Source organism: Sinohyriopsis cumingii, chromosome 10, assembly GCF_028554795.1.
Source record: "Sinohyriopsis cumingii isolate HCF-2022 chromosome 10, ASM2855479v2, whole genome shotgun sequence".
In the NCBI taxonomy this organism is placed as follows: domain Eukaryota; kingdom Metazoa; phylum Mollusca; class Bivalvia; order Unionida; family Unionidae; genus Sinohyriopsis; species Sinohyriopsis cumingii.
In genome coordinates, this window is record NC_142970.1 from 62609495 (window position 1) to 62621237 (window position 11743).

Genomic DNA, 11743 nt, shown 5'->3' on the forward strand with positions numbered 1-11743 from the left:
ATCAAAGAAATCTGAATAAACTCAAGAAGACTAGAGACCTTTTTGATCTTCTATTGAACACTGTAAAGTTATGATACTATTTAACTGTTTAAACATGAAAAGTAAACCTCTGAGGTATGTACATTTAAATTCCTGAAGACAGCTGCTTCTGTTCAAATTTTAAACCAGAAAACACTGAATTTACACTTAAATGCAAACCATATGTTTCGTCCTTGGAAAGTAATGACCCAATTATGAGGCTGAGTATACATGTAGACAGCTACGAAATTTAGTTCAAGTCTGACTGTATTTCCACTGTATGGGACTGGTCATTTAATTTATGGTTCTTTCTGGCTAGGGCATTTTTTTAAATTCTTTCATTTACCACAAGATAAAATTGTTTCAAAAAATATAACCCTCTGAAAACTTAAATGGTTTTTCCCTAATAAGGAATCAGTGGATCTGCAACAGAATTAAAGATAGTGACCATTGTAATCACGGTTGTAAAACTAGCATCAGAAGATGATGTCAGTTTCAGCATGGGAAAGACACATTTCTAACATGAAGCCATCTGACTTGGCAAGTTGTTGTTTACAGCTCAAATTATCGTTCTGTCATTAACAACGGAAGTTTGATAATTGTTTCTAAATAATCTGACCTCAGCATACTGTTAAAATGAATAATTATAATGTGAAAAATTGACAAATATTAAACGTTCAACAAATTTAAAGCATTCTGTGTGGTTGTATGCACACATGTCCTATTATTTGATCATTCATGTAAGAAAATATAAAAAAACAACACTTTCTCATGAAAGATAGAAAGAACATATGGAAATGATGCATCAATAATCTATAGATCCAAGACATTTTTTCAATGCAGTTTCCTGTCTGTGACTAACGAAGCATTTGGCTCTTGAGCCCAACAAATTTAAAAAAACGTGCAAACAAATTCCTTTTAATAGCAGGGATCGTCCTGGGCTTAGCCAATGTCGCAAATTATGATTTTTTTCCTTATTGATTACAAAATATACCGTCTGGCAATTTTTTGGGTGACAACCTTTTTGGTTGTTTAATTTTTACATAGTCATGGATTTGGAGTGGAGACATTCAAAGGGACCATGAATGGAAGCTACAAACTTGGATACACAATGCACTAAAATCTGTAACATAAACAAATCCTTTGTTCATATTGATAAACCCATCTTTACAGTACATTGTTACATCAAAATCCACTTATGTTGACATCTGGCCTGAGTATGATATGCTGTGATATACTCAGTCATGCTACCAGACTATACCTACAATCGACCGACCTGCGAAGACACGAATAGAAACAGCTACAATTAATTGAACAACGGATAATCCGTCTGTTTTTTTTAATGTACCAATAAAATAGTTTTGCTGAAACTTCAGAGAAAACTGATTTTTTTTAAAGTATTGATTGCTGTGAATAAATACAAAGCAAATGGTAAAAATTGCAATCAGAATTATATACATGTACTGTCAACAGTGCAACTTTATCGTGGGTAAACAAAAGTTTAATGTTACATGTTCATCATCTCAACCTAAGAGTAAGTTAACAAAATTAACTGCATTTGGATTTTGTGCAAATTCATCAGACATTACAATCCCTTAACCTGATGTTACACCTGACAGTCCAACATTATCTACATGTAGTGACGGCAGTAAAAAAATCCCGAAAATTTCTCGACAGCTGGAAACTTGGGTATCCGTGGCTGCAATATAATACAAAGCTAAAGCAGATGTTCTGTGATATATGTATCAAGGCACAAGCCATCAATTCATTTATAAGTGACTCTGATATTCTGAAGGAGTGTCACCAAACATGAATCCAAACAAGAATCCAAAGAAAAATGTGCTTTCTGTGTTGAAGTTTCAAATGTACAGAAAGATTTCCAAAGACTTCAAAAAAACAGTTGTTGATAAATTTAGTTAATAAAATACAGTTATTCCAGTGTGTCATGCAAAAAGTAAATCTTTTAAAAAACCAAGTTGGGAGACTGAATCCAAAAACACGCAGATTGGGAACCATCATCAGGGAGTTTTTTTGGCGGCATATTTAAGCATTGTTTTCACTAAATATTCACCAATTTTTGTGGGTCCAATACACTTGAAATGCTTGCAGTTTCTCCCCGTGGAGTGCGTTATCCAACCCACACATTCCAATGTGTTCCTATTTCACATTCTGGTCAGCTGTGCCCAAACTGCACAACAGCTGAAGGTTAGACTCAAGCCTCAGCGACATACTTCAAAGAACCCATCTGTTCTACAGTGAGTGAAAGCAACAGCAACTGATTGACAAATAAACAATGCTCTTTTTTGTTATAGCAATACCTAAAATGAGTGTGAATTTATGTTAACAGTTCAAATGTGGACTCAAGCTACCATATATATGATAACTATTTCCCACATTTTATATCCCACCTTATTTCCTTATTGTTAACTTATATGCATATAACACTGGTTACTAAATAAAATATTTATTCTGAATCAGTTTTGGGGACACATATGCTCTGTGATATGTTTATTCATTCCTTCTTTTTAATTTAATGATGGTAATTAATGCTTATATATATGGTACATTAATGCCATGTGTTGACTCGTGTAAGTTTCACTGATTGGAATAGAGATCCTAGTTTGCCTGTCTAGAAAAAATCTACAGCATTCAGTAATCATTCCTGGGATTTACAAAGTAATTCACTACAAGCAAAGCATGTAAAGAGTGGCAAAAATAAATATCTGAACTCCTGGTTGCCAGAGATGTACTTTGTGAAGCTAGCCATAAAGGGGAGGGGGGGGGCATTTAATTCCTGAATGCATGAAATCGATGGTCACCTTATACGTCACTTATCTTACATTTCAAAGTATGATCATAGGGTTTTAGTATTAAAGTGTCAATAGCTAAAGTTCCTTACAAAACTACTGCTTGTAAAATGATACACATAATATAGATTTGTTTAATACCTGGTGTTTTTATTGAAAAAATGAGAGAATGTTGCTGTTGTTGTTGTAATGGGGGTTAACGACATTTTTCAGCACAAGATAGGCTATACATGTTGGCCAGTATTAATGGTGGAGGAAGAACCCAGGAAACCCTAGAAGAACCACTGACCCATGAGAAGCTACCGGCAAGCTTTCTCACATACCCACATTAGTCAAGCCTGAGACTTGAACCCATGCAGACAGAGGTGAGATGGCAGTGATTCGTAACGGTGAGCGCTTAAGACCACCCAGGGCCTCAGACACAGAGAGAGAGAGAGAGAGAGACTGTAGATGTCAGGAAAGTAATTATTTTAGATTTGATAATGCATTTATTTCAGGTGACAACAGTTATACCTATGCACTAACTGTGATACAGGATGCAAAGACCAAAACAGTCATGTAATGATTTATTTTGCAATATTATGGCTGTATTGCTTGTTGTCAATAAAGTAATAACTATCCCATCTTTTTCAATCTTCAGTGCCTATTACATTAATAGACTTGGAAAATTATTCACTACTTGTTCTGGTGACATTTTTTTAAAATTGGCGACAAAATATTATGGTTGGCGATTTTTTGGGAGATAACTTTTTAAAAGCCAGAACCATCCCTGAATAGCATTTAGCAATTTTTGTATACTGCTTCGCAGCATGTGGAAGACATGGGATTGATCCCTCATCTCTCAATAAGAACAAATCATAGGTGTCAAATTTACATTTCTCTAACATTACTGAATGCCAATGTGGGTATGTGAGAAAGCTTGCCAGTAGCTTCTCCAGAGGCGTTGTTTTTTTCCGGGGATTTCCCGGTTTCTTCCTCCACCATTAATACTGGCCGCCATGTATGGCCTATTGTGTACTGAAAAATGGCGTCAAACCCTACAACAACAACTTCTTAAGAACTAAACATGTGGTTCACATTTAAGTGTAAATTCATTATTATCTGGAATTTAATTGTCCATACCTCAGAGGACTGCTTTTCATATTTAAACAGTAGGATAAATTTATATTATCCAAGATAAGCCCAAGAAGGTGGGCCTCTCCTCAAGCCAGTGAGCATGTTTTCTAAATGTTCAAAATGTACAAGACTTTTCAAATTAATTTCTATTGCCCTAATATATGATTGAAATAAAGATCAATCATTGCTGAAATGGTATTTGATTGTTAATCACTGAATACATGCCAGTCTTCAACGGGTAAATGTCAATCAGTAAGGTAGATCAACAGCTCCGCAGTGAAGAATGCCATCAACAAGCCAGTCGAAGCACAGTGATTTGTTAACATATTACTGCTCCATCACGAAGCATTATCGCACAGTAAAAGTGGAAGTTTTGGGTGCCCCACCAAGATGTGTGGGATTCCGAAAATACCAGAGAGCTGTACTGTATTATTTGATGTAGAGCAACATTAACAGTCTGGCCTTTTGTTCATCCCATTACATACTCAGTCCAAGACTAATATAAGCTGTAATGTGGATGTAATATCCTCTGTCAAAGGTCATTTCTTTTATTTTTTTACAATTCTTTTATTTTTTTACAAATCTTTGTATCCATCATTCAGTGCATATGTGTGATTTTTAGTATCAAATTAAAGTAAACATACTGACATTTCTGTAATGGTGAATAATTAAATTTTTATTTCATCTTTACAATTTCCAGCAATATGATTGGCAAAGCCCTTTTGCCCGTAAGAACCGAAAAGAACATACTTTAGTCCTGCAAACTGGCACTACTTTTTCCCCACATTCACATTGAAATTTCATCTTTGCAAACCATATGGAAACTGATTATTCAGGCACAAATGAATATTCGATTTAAATTTTTTATTATTTTGTCTTTACTAAATGTCAAATACAATTAGGATGACTGGCCAACTTTAGCGGGGGGGGGGGTTCGCCGCTTAACAGCGTTTTGTTCGGTTCATACTTCATTGAACGTAAAAGAAAGTATGACCAATTCTTATTCACTTATTTAGTCACCAGACAAAAGTCACGAATGCAGCGTTCTTTAATGGACTGACCGCGACAATAATTAAAATTAAATTTGTATCGACCGAACATATAATGGACCAACCCTGCCAGTCTTGATTTGTAAATTGAATTTATTGTGACTGAATCTGTAATGGGCCGACTTTGGTATCGGCATATTCAGAAATAGGCAGAGAATGTTATGGGATGTGAGCTCCTGTCACCCGTTTTGACATGCTTCCCTTTTCGGAACCATTTCTAAACTTGACAATATTGCTTTGATTTCATCATCAAAATAAAAATTGCAAAAGCTGTAGTTCTAAGTTCAACGAATAGTAATTCAAATTATAGGTAATATATATAACAATAACTAGTGGCGTAACTAAAGAACTAGTGTAGTAAAAAAAAAACAAATATATATACACTACGTTACCACCTCTATTTTCTAACTTCCTGCCGACTGCTACGGTCTACACTAACTAACAAACACAGACTGGGTACAGAGATTCGGAGGATACATACGTTAGGACTAACGGATGCAGTCGTTGCGTACGCTGCTTTAATATAAAATTAGTTTATACAAGGAGTATTTATAATAAAACAAAGAAACAAATCTAAGGTCAAATAAAGTTTATAAAAAAGACAAATTGAGTAAAGACATTACATTTGTTTAAATAAAAAAAATTTAGACTGATTTTTATATATATTTAAATCAGTCTGTTTCGCTTTTTATTTTTTAAATATAGTTTGTTTGCAGGAAGGAAAAAAACAATTTGGGTTAATGTCTTTTAAATGAAAATGTCACAATAAGAGTTTTTAATTCTATTTGTCAAATGTGGCTTACTAGATAGGTTAAGTGGCATACATATTGTTCCTTCTAACACTTTGTTTAGTAATTGATAAGAAAATAATAAGCGCACGAGAACTCTATTAAAATTGAAATAAAGATTTTGGGTAGGCTGTCGTCCATGCAAAACAGAAAATAAAATGATATACTGCTTATTTCAAATTATTTCCGTATCGCGTTCTCGTTATGTACCTACTATTTACACCTACTCAAATATATTTATGTGATGACGAGGCCAGCCACCTTACTACTGATAAACCCACAATATGTGCAGGTGACCACGAGGCCACCTACTACTGCATAAAACAGGGAAAAACATTGACAGTGACGCTAATTCATATACTACTAGATATGATCTGACCATTTATATACCTGACTAATGAAGAAATAAAAACGAAATAGTATTTAAATCTTACTACACGTACATAGAGTTGATAAATGATACCTCTGTAGTACTTCAGAATTAATCACCGATGTGGAACCAGTAAAAAGTTCGATTGTTGGAGATCTAAATGGTATCTTGTTTACATTCTGGATGATCTTTTAGGATTACACATTGTTGTTTATACATGGTAGGGGCATAAAATGAAAATAGCCCAGCCAACATACTACAAAATAAATACACACGAAATTTTAACAAGGAAATGACGTCACATTTAAACAAGATATGCATAATGATAGCCCAAAATGTAGAGAAATACAATATTTATGTAAATTAATCAAAATAAACGGGTGAATCATTCAATGAGAGCAAATGCGTCATAGTAAGTGATCTGATTGACTGATGTAATCAATTCAAGTTATCCTCAATACCTTACATACTAAGAACATCTCTCTCTCTCTCTCTCTCTCTCAAAACTAAAGATAGACGATTCGAGTCTCGTGACCACAAAAATATTCTTGCATATATACATGAACATGGCTTCAGTATCTAAATGTGACAGATGGAAAATACTAGACAATAGGTTTGAAAAAGGAAAAAAAGAACTGAAACTGACAGTTCATGTGTAAGCACTAAACAAAGCAACATAACTGTCAGATTGTCATGATAGAGAAGTTGGTCTTGTGAAAAGGAAATGCATTGGAAGCATTGTATCAAAGTTTTAAACAAATAACCCAAATAAGCTACCATGTGTATAACTGAAGTTGTCCAATTCATCCGCAAATGGAATGGAAAGAGGACTATCTCTTGAGTGCTTAGATAGAGAACCGCATGAAACTAGCAACACAAACGAACTCTTAACAAAATGTATAACACAGTTCGAATTTCTCTTCTTTCACATGCATTTCAAGATATAGCAGGAGCAAAAATATTTTGCTTCAAAATGAAATCAGAGATGAAGACTTTTAGTATTTGACAGTAGTTAAAGGGGTCTGTATAGCGCCAATGGAAAATACATTGCAGACACACCCTGGGCACGTTTAGCGTCAAGACTTTTCAGTTCACCATGGGCACGTTTAGCGTCAAGGGAATTGAACATGGGGACTGTTGGGTCTGTATAGCGACAAGGAAAAGTGGGGTTGTTATATATGGACAATAGGAATGGAACAGGTGAGGTGACGTCACGGTACAGAATAATGTTAACAATGTTACAAGGGGATGATCTCAATCGGGGCAAACAGCAAATAGTGACAGGTGGTAGAGGGTAAGTTCACCTAGTTCAGCGAGTGCCGGGTAGCGGTTGGTGGATAATTTCAGCTAGTTCAGCGAATGGCGGATAGCGAGTCAGTTCAGCTAGTTCATAACTATATAAATTTTGAACATTCTTGGCCAAAGCTGACGGAGTATCTTCTGTCTCTGCTTGCCCATATTGACGGAATAAATAAACCATATGCCTTGACTCAAATTCAGGAGAAGACAATCCCAATGAAGGAAATTTACCTTCAAACCCACTGTATCGCAAACAGGAAGTATGAACTGTCCAGCGAAGAAACTCCCTACCGGACCCGTAAGATTCCCTTGTCACTATCGATTTACCCGCAACCAACAAACCGCCCTTTCCAGCGACGAAACCTGATTTTTGTTAGGCAAAGAGAATAAATATCGTATCGAGGCATATGAGTGGCTCTGAAAAGGGCCTTTGGTTTTCTTCTCCTTCTTCTTTTAATTTCTTCTTTTACTCCACCAAGTTCTTATTCTTTCTCATACTGTCGTAAAAAAATTATACTATACACAAACGGGAAGAGGAGAAAAAACAAACCCCAAATTCACTATCCACACACGGGAAGAGCGATAAAAAAACAGATAATAAAGAATCTACTATCCACACACGGGAAGAGGAAAACAAAAACAAGCCCCAACTATAATATCCACACAAACGTACGTTAACCTATACAAATAATAAAATATACAAAAAAACATAATATCTACTATCCACACAAACGTACGCGAACGCTTACAAACCCAAAATATAATATCAAAAACCCGATATATACTATCCACACACGGGAAGGAGAAAGGATCACACTATCTAAACTGTCTAAACAAACGTACGCGAACGCTTTCAAACCCAAAATATACTATCGAAAACCCCAATATCTGCTATCCACACAGGGGATGGAGAAAAAATCACAGTATCTACTTTCCACACAAAGGAACACGAACTTACACACACACACACACACACACACACACTGGAACAAACAAGTGCACACACACACTGGAACAAACAAGTGCACACCCAGTGTAAAGCGAAAGGATTGACTCTCAATTATCGCACCAGTCAAGTGGTGAACTTTTGCGTGCTGAATGCAGCTTTGCAGTACGGACAGGATGCAACTTTAAAGTGAACACCTACGAACCGCACAAGATTGTATGTTTACCCACATACAAACTCGTCAGTCGGTTTTTTGGAAAAAATGAATCAAATCGTGTACCAGAAACGAGTGCGGCTTCTCAAACACTTCACTTTGCCGTAAGGACACGTTGATATTGGCCAGCATATAAAAAAGGATAGCGTCCAAGACCAATGCTTTATTGTAACTACCAAGACCATGCGAGAAAAATGAATACTTTTAAACATACATCATTTAAGCTCTGTGATTCTCAATTGGAGTGCGATGCTTTGGCTTGCGATTAGAACGATGCCGTACGTTGTGACCTCAGGGACACAGTACCACATCATGGGAACTTTGCTATGACTACTACTACTACTACACATACCATGGTAACTGATGCTGTGCGTGTCAACCCGACTGATGGGAAAGCGATGCCACTCGTTACAGAACACCTTAACTGGTTTTCATTGTCAATATCATCCTCCACGTGGAACTATGCAGATACCACCATACGGATGTCATGTAACCCTAAGAAAACTTTCGCGGATTTCACCGCGCCCTCATCGAAATGAGCCTGTGATAGACGAATAGTCGTTCCCTGCTCGTTTGTCTGAATAATGCGACTTTGAAAGTCGATTCCAAACGTTCCAAGGAAAATGGCCTAAATATCTGGGAGGACCTACACCACTGTAGGGATGTTTCTATCTCATCCGCGCTTGAACCATATAAAGCGAGGTAGTCTCCAGTCTGACCATCCATTGTTGACTAGTCAACCTATGAAGATGCCTTCTAATTTAGCTAAACTAAACGAAGTCTACGTGCATTTGTCATGCAAAGCCTGATACCCAAACCTGAAGAGATAGAGAATGTCAGAATGCTGAAAGTGGTTGAAGACCTGATAGGAGAGGTCTTCAGAGAGGAAATCAGGAAATAGCAAGAAAAGTGGACAGAGAAGTATAGACTTCAGAAGCAGAGAGAACAGTGATAATAGCAGCAACAACTGCAACATCAAGAACCAGACAGGATTTGTGAACTGTCGTGTAGAGACGAAAGTTGTTGTTGTTGTTGTTGTTTTTGTGGGGTTTAACGCCATGTTTCAGCACACTATAGGCTATACATGACGGCCAGTATTAATGGCGGAGGAAGAACCCGGGAAAACCCCGGGAAGAACCACCGACCCACGAGAAGCTACTGGCAAGCTTTCTCACATACCCACATTGGCCGAATCCTAGACTCGAACCCACGCAGACACAGGTGAGATGGCAGTGATCCATAACGGAGAGCGCTTTAGACCACTCGGCCAGTCGGGGCCCCTGGAGAGAGACGAAAGACGTTCTCTTTCCGAAGAAGCAGAACTTATCCTGTGGGAACGCCTGTCACCAGATGGGGACGCAATAGTAGACGATAAAAGATTGCCATAAATCCCCGTCCACAAGACAACAACCCTTTTCAGTGTTACCCCATTACTCTAGAAAAGAGATACTACTTCAATTGCCAATTGTATGTTAGTAAGTTAAAAAATATAAGTGTGTCGATAAGCACTTCTTTTCTTTGTTTAATGTCCAAAATAAATAGAAGTGTGTCTATAAGCACTTCGTTTCCGTGGCTTGTCAAAATATAGTCTGTGTGTTTTTGTTTGTAGTTAGCGTTTGTAGGTAAAAGCAAGTGAGTGTTTATTTTTTTGTCCGCGCGTTCTATGTTTGTTTTTGGCGCTGATATGGGTCTTGAAAGTTTTGGTATATGGGATGTTTTCTTTCACGTCCGTGCGTGACAAATATAAAGGGAGCGCTCGTCAGTCTAACTACCCATCGTTGATTCGTGAACTAAGAAGAATGAGTAACAGAATCACAAAACTCTTGGAACTTCAGATGCACCTGGATTATGCTAGGCGCCTGTTAGACGAACTGGCTATGAAGGCCATAGAAGAATGTGCGAGAATAGAAGAGGAGGAAGACGAGAGGAAAAGGAAGAAAGAGTAGGAAGAAAGAATCCTGCCTCACCTCATGCTGCGACCTCTGTGTGAGGTCAAGCCTGATATGAGGATGCCTCCACCACTACAACTAGCACAACATCCACAACATTGTAAGCTATAGGCACCATTACCAGTGCCAGAGAAAATGAGACCTCATCATCCCCCGACTGCAAAATAGAAGACAGAGGGAAGTCTTCACTATCCCGCAAAGTGGAGACTTGGATGAGGCCACTCAACCCGCCTTTGCGCTCCCAAGAACAAATAGACGTTGGGTGTGTCTGGCCAGGCCTTCGCGTACGTTTGTGTGGATAGTAGATATTTTGGTTATTTTTCTCCTTCTAGTGTGTAGATAGTAGATATTGGGATTTTTGATAGTATATGTTGGGTTTGTAAGCGTTCTAGTACGCTTGTGTGGATAATAGATACTGTGTTTTTTCTCCTTCCCGTGTGTGGATAGTATATATTGGGATTTTTTTATAGTATATTTATTGTGTTTGGATGCGTTCCCGTACGTTTGTGTGGATAGTAGATGTTGTGATTTAGTCTCCTACCCGTGTGTGGATAGTAGATATTGGGGTTTTTGAGACTATATTTTGGGTTTTTAAGTGTTCGCGTACGTTTGTATGGATAGTAGATGTGATTTTTTCTCCTTCCCGTGTGTGGATAGTAGATATTGTGGTTTTTGATAGTATATTTTGGGGGTTTGTATGGGTTCGCGTACGTTGTGTGGATATTATATTTGGGATTTGTTGTATTTTTATTCCCCTTCCCGTGTGTGGATAGTAAATTTGGGGTTTGTTTTTCTCCTCTTGCCGTATATGGATAGTATATTTTAGGGTTTGTTAAGAAAGTAGGAGAAAGAATAAGAACTTGGTGGAGAAAAAGAAGAAATTAAAAGAACACGAAGAAGAAAAAGGCCCATTTCAGTGAAACTCATATGCCTCGATAAGATATTTTGATTCTCTTTGTCTAATAAAAAAATCCGGGTCTCGTGGGGACTTTCATCGCTGGATAGGGCGGTTTGTGGGTGTCGGGTAAATTTATAGTGACAGAGGAACCTCCCGGGTCCCGTAGAGACTTTCATCGCTGGAAGGGCTGTTGGCGGGCAAATTTATAGTGAAAGGGGAGTCTTCAGGGTCCGATAAGGATTTTCATTGCTGGACAATTCAGCCTTTCTCTTTGCGATACAATGGGTTT

At 37.5% G+C, this 11743-nt stretch overlaps 1 protein-coding gene across 2 annotated transcripts in view; it reads right to left on the reverse strand.

Moving 5' to 3' along the window:
* The window catches only part of LOC149790245 (hyccin-like), a 156830-nt gene extending 151393 nt beyond the window's left edge, over nt 1-5437 (reverse strand). Inside the window, exon 1 of one of the 2 annotated variants that reach the window (XM_089972270.1) lies at nt 5386-5437. The gene's annotated coding sequence lies outside the window, so the exon portion shown is untranslated. Of the gene's footprint in view, nt 1-5372 lie in introns of both variants that reach the window. The other variant, XM_089972271.1, reaches the window with a different exon arrangement.
* Between the last annotated feature and the right edge of the window lie 6306 nt (nt 5438-11743).